Raw genomic sequence first — 5,765 nt, 5'->3', positions numbered from 1 at the left:
GGAGGAAGAGGAAGAGGAAGAGGAAGAGGAAGAAGAAGAAGAGGAGGAGGAGGAGGAGGCGGCGGAGGCAGAGAGGAGGAGAAACAACATGTATGCATATTGAATCCCCAAGATGGGATCTTGGGGTGCTGGAGAATTCTCAAATGTGTAGGCAATGATGATTCTGATTCCAGCCTTTCAGATTGGGCTCTGAGGTTCTGCCTGTCAGTGCCAATGCAGTGCGCCTGTTGTTTACTGTACTTTGAGCACGTGTGTGTCTGTGTCTTATCCCATCAGGACCAGCCCCAGTATCAGAAAGTGGTCCTGGCTCCACCCACCCTCAGCTACCACCTGATTCTCCAAGATCTTGAACACATGGGGTCAGAAGTCCAAAACATCTTATTCTTCAACCATGCTCGGTCACATCTCTGTTTTTTATCTTTTACTAACACCTAAGTGGATCCAGGCCAGGAGAGCATGTGCTGTACATTTCCATGACTTTTTTTCTCTTGGAACCCCCCCACTTTTTTTTCTCTGTAGAAGAGTGACAGTGAGAAGAGAGAAGGAGAAAGACAGGAGCAAGTGTCTCTTGTCTTCTGTGATTGCTGCTTCTCTACTCAGTTGTAAAACCCTCCACATGACAGTCTGCTCAAAGCTGGGTCCCTGCTGGGACCAAACAGTTCTTTATCAGGCTTTTCAGGGTTTTCCTGATTCAATTCTTTGACCTTGGATGACCGGGACTTTACACCACTGGTCTTCTCATGGGACCTTTGTGACTTCCTGTGCCTGAGGTCGCCTTCTTTGGTAGTCAGCCCCTGGGGGGACACCGGCAAGACCACCAGTCCTTCTGCAGTGTTCCCTTGGCTGTCTCGATGTGGCTCTTTGCCATGGTAAGAATGAGCTTCTTCCTCTTCCTGCCCCTCCTTTTCTCCTTATCCATTTTTTTGCTTAGCTCAATGTAGAATACCCCAAGGACTCCCCTGAACAGCAGACAAAAGAGTAGGAGTCAGCTGCACCTTGCAGGTGCCCTCAACCTCACAAGCTGGCTTCACCAGTATTCAGTGGGGCATCACCCTCCCTTCTAGGATGCTCACTCCTCCTGTAACTGGTCCTGGGCCAGCCCTGCTATTATCTCCTTTACCCTGCTTTCTGGCTTCCTTTTCTCACCTAAAGAGTGGGCCTGAGGCTGGGTTTCATTTACAGAACTATTGCTAAGCCATGGAAGGTTGTCACTCACAATTGTTTGCACTCATTGTGAAATGTATTTTTGAGGGTTAGTGGTGTACCTTAGTGGTAGAGCATTTGCTTAGCATGTGTGGGGCCCTGGGTTTCATCCCTAGAACTGTGTGTGTGTGTGTGTGTGTGTGTGTGTGTGTGTGTGTGTGTGTGTGGTTACCTGGTTTCTTCTTAGTTCTCTGCTTCGCATCTGGTCAGCAATTCTGTGGCACAGCGAGAAGTTGCCCTCAATCTCTTGAACCTCAGCTACACTTGGGCCATTTTGTTGGATTGTTGCTTGTTATGGTTTGGATCTGGAATTACCACCAAATGCTCATGTTTTGGAGGCCTGGCCATCAGTATTTATGCTTGTCATTTTGGGGGATGAAACATATGAAGCTTGTTTCTCTAGTTATTTTAAAATTTATAACACATTATTAGTGACTGTGATCATCCTATTGGGTAATAGGTCTCAGAATTTATTTTGTGTCTTTCTGAAACTTTGTACCCTTTGAACAGTAACTCCTATTTCCCCTCTTCCCAACCCTGAGTTTCTTGTAACCATCATGCTATTCTACATGGTGAGTTCAACTGTTTAGATTCCTCATATAGGTGAGACCATATGTCGTATTTTCTTTCTGTGCCTGGCTTATTGCATTTATTGTAAACTCCTCCATGTACATCTATGTTGCTACAAAAGCTAGAAATTCTTCCCTTTTGAAAGATGAATAGTGCTCTGTTATGCATGAAGAAAAATGAAAGTGGATCCTTATATCGCACATTATATATGAAAACCAACTTAAAATGGGGCAAACACTCAAATGTACGGCTAGAAATGACACAATTACTAGAAGAAAATCATGGGAAAAGCTCCACGCCATTGACCTAGACAGTGATTGAGGGGGCCAGGGTATGAATGAAAAGCTCAGGCAGCCAAAGGAAAAACAGCCACTTGGGATTACATCAGATTAAAAGGCTTCTGCACAGAAAAGGAAACAGTGATCAAAGAGACATGTACAGAGGGGAGAAGACATTTACTAGCCATTCATCTAATAAGGGGTTAATAACCAAAATGCTCAAAAACTATGACAACTCAGCAGCTGAACAAAAAGTAAAGGATAAGCTGAGGCCTGCACAGACATTTCTCAAAAAATGAACATATAAATGGCCGGCAGACTTATGAAAAAATGTTTAGCATCACTAATCATTAGAGAGACGGTTACTAAAATCACAAGACTTCAGCTTACATCTGTTAGAGCCACTATTATCAAAAAGCTGAAAGATGAACTTTTGGTGAGGGAGGGTATAGAGAAAAAGAAATCCTCATATTCTGTTGCTGGGAATTAAATTTGAATACTACTTTGGAAAGCAATGTGGGTATTCCACAAAATATTAAAAATGTAGCTGCCATGAGATCAGGCTATCCCACTTGTGATACCCAAACAGCTGAGAGTACATCACAGTATTATGTACTCCCACGTTCACTGGAGCATTACTGACAGTTGCCACAAGCCTGCCTCTGGGTGAGTCGTGTGCACAGTGCCTAAAGCAGGACCCAGAGCATCGTCAAGGTCTGGACAAGCACTCAGTGGTTTCGCATGCCACTCCCAAATTTAGACTGGTTAGAAGAAGGGTCTCCTCCCAGGACTGGGGCAGGGAAAACACGAGGATGAATTTGGAACATCTCATTGGATCAGAGAACAAGGAAGTGCTCGAAAGATGGTAGTGATATTTCAAAAGGATCCAGAAGCCACCTTGAGGAAGCTCCCATAGGCTGAATCCAGAACACTTTGAATCCAAAACAAATCATGCTAGGAGTCCACAGTCCATATTGATACTAAGTGAATAAATACGTTTAACAACAAACAAGCACGTGATGCACGACGTATGGAATGTGTTTGTGTAGAGTGCAGCTGCTTCCCAGCACTGTAACAAAATACCCGAGATAGCAACCTAAAAAGAGGAACAGTTCATTTTGGCTCACGGTTTGGAGGTTTCAGTCTGTGGTCACCAGGCCCCACTGCTTTTGGGCTGGTAGTGAGGCAGCTCAGCACAGCAGGGGCTCATAGGACAGAAGGTGTTCACCTCATGGAAGCCAGAATGCATAGAAAGAGGAAGGGCGTAGATCCCAAAACCCCCTTCACCAGCGTGGTGCCATGTGCTGCCTGAAAGACTTCTCACTGGGTCCTGTCTTTGAAGGATCACATCCATACCTCCAGTAGCAACAGGACCTGAAGACCTTGTCTTTATTTACTGCCAGGGCCTGTGCAGGACACTTTCCCAAGCCATAGCAGAGCTGAATACCATAAATGCAGACAGAATAACAGAATAGCCACCGTAGTTATAATGGCCTCTGGCAAATATCATCCATGAATCCCGAAATACTGAGTAAAAGTGTGATGGAGAAGACAATATTTATAAGTCTCAGAGTTTCCCCTGCAGATCAATTATTAATTCCAAAGGAAAGCAGTGGTAATTTTCCACTGGAGAGATTTGGCAGCTACCATGTTAACTATATACAAAGTGAACCCCGCCAGTTATGGGACAAAGGGGCATCACAGTTACCTTCTAACACCACGGCTTTGCAACAAGTCAGTGTCACACAAGACCAAGAGTGGCAGAGGAAGGGAAATGCACACTACATGTGCTGCCTGGCCCCCCTTTAGCTCTTGAAGGATGAATCCTGTGAAGGACATGTGCCTGTTGGCTGACCTGAGAGGACGAAGGGACACCAGACACAGGTACAGGCCCCTCTGTGCTCTTCCTGGGTGGCAGGACAGACTGAGGGAAGATGGGCCTCGCACGTTCAGGGAGGTATCGTCCCCTTTTCCAAGCAGACCACAAGGCAGAGAAGAGGCAATTCACGCTGTCCCCACTGGGCACCCCCGTCCCTGCTCTAGTAAAGTTAGTGCCCTGGTTGCCAGGCCCTCAGATTCAGACCTCCACTCACCCTGACGTCCGCCCTGCCCACTGCCTGCACCTGCGCGCTGACCACACTGAGCTCTACCCGTTCCTTTAGCTTCTCTTTCCTTTTTCTTTTTCTTTTTTCTTTTCTTTTTTTGGTACCGGGGATGGAACGCGGGTCCTTGCGCTTGTGAGGCAGGCCACCGAACCGCTGAGCTAAATCTCCGGCCCTTCTCTTTCCTTTTCTTTTTCTGTTTCTCCAAATATTAGCAATGGATGCATTTAGGTACAAAATAGCTGCAACTTTCCAGTGAGAGCAATCTTTTCTCCAACACGGTCCAGTAAAACCCTTCCCACGCTCGCTCACTCGGTGCACATGGTAGCCCTTTCAGGAATTCATTCCTGGGAAGACACAGGGGGGTGAAGGTGCAAGATCATTCCTAAAGCACCCTCCAAATGTAGGACTTTCGATTTCGCTGTGTTTGCATGTCAAATCCATCCAATCAAAGAAACAAATAAAGATACAAACAACCTCAGAACCCCACGTCCAAGTGCCTAACGATCACAGGTTTGAAAAGGCTGAGTCCAAGGAAGGAACAGCCCTGCGTGACTGAAGAGGGTGCAGACAGCTTCTCGCCTTCAGTTAAAATCCCTTGGTTTGTCCATTCAGGAAAGCAGGCCCTGGGCCTGCTCAGGGGAGCTGAGGACCCCACAGCCGGGACAGCAGACAGATGAGAGAGGAGCCACGCGGGGGCGTTCTTCCGTGAGGGGCCCGTCGCCACACTGTGGGGCACCGCGGCTCCCCAGCCGCTGATGGCGAGGCACGCGGCCCGGGTTTCCGAAGCCCGGATGCACACGGGCGGCGTGGAATCTGCGTCAGTGCGTTCGCTGTCAGCTGTCCACGTCCATGTCTAGCAAAGCCCAATTCATTCTAAGCTCAGCTTTGCCCTTGGGAGCCACAAGAAAGTCTCCAAACAGATTCATATGTGCCTATTTTTACACGAGAGGTTTGTATTTTAGACAATCACGTATTCGGAGGAATTCATTCTTCACTGACACATGAGGTAAGAGGATGGAAAACAAGAGAATTACGCTGAGAGTGGAGATTAAATGTCTCTCCTGACGGACCCACTCTGCCCTCCAGCTTCACTGGAGGAACACTTGTCTCGTTTTTCTTTCAAAGGAAGGAGGATTAAAGTGTAGTCGTCAAGATTGCTGTGGGAGCGGTCTTTGCTCCTTTGAATCTGCTACTTCTTGCAGTTCAGGTTTGAAAAGTGTTAGGCATGATGGTGCACACCTGTGGGCCCTGACACCGGGGAGGCCGAGGCAGGAGGATCCTATAGTACATTCTGGCAATACAGTGTCTGCACCAAGTTTAGTGTCAATGTCACAGCCTCTGGGTAGCAGGGGACCACCGGATGGAACACGCTGACCAGTAGTGGGATTGTGCCTGTAAATTGCCACTGCACTCCAGCCCACCCAATACGGAGAGAGAGAAACCCCAGCTAAAAAAGACTTGAAAGATCAATGTTAGTGATACATTGGTTATTGCTTCATTTGCACACAGAGCAAGCAAGGGTTTGTTAGTGTATGTTTAATAGTGTGCGCACGCAAACACACACACACACACACACACACACACACACACACACACACACACACACACA

The sequence above is a fragment of the Fukomys damarensis genome, unplaced genomic scaffold, assembly GCF_012274545.1.
Source record: "Fukomys damarensis isolate Sample0158 unplaced genomic scaffold, DMR_v1.0_HiC HiC_scaffold_30, whole genome shotgun sequence".
Classification (NCBI taxonomy): Eukaryota; Metazoa; Chordata; class Mammalia; order Rodentia; family Bathyergidae; genus Fukomys; species Fukomys damarensis.
The sequence above is the reverse complement of the archived record's forward strand: the minus strand, read 5'-3'. Positions refer to the sequence as shown.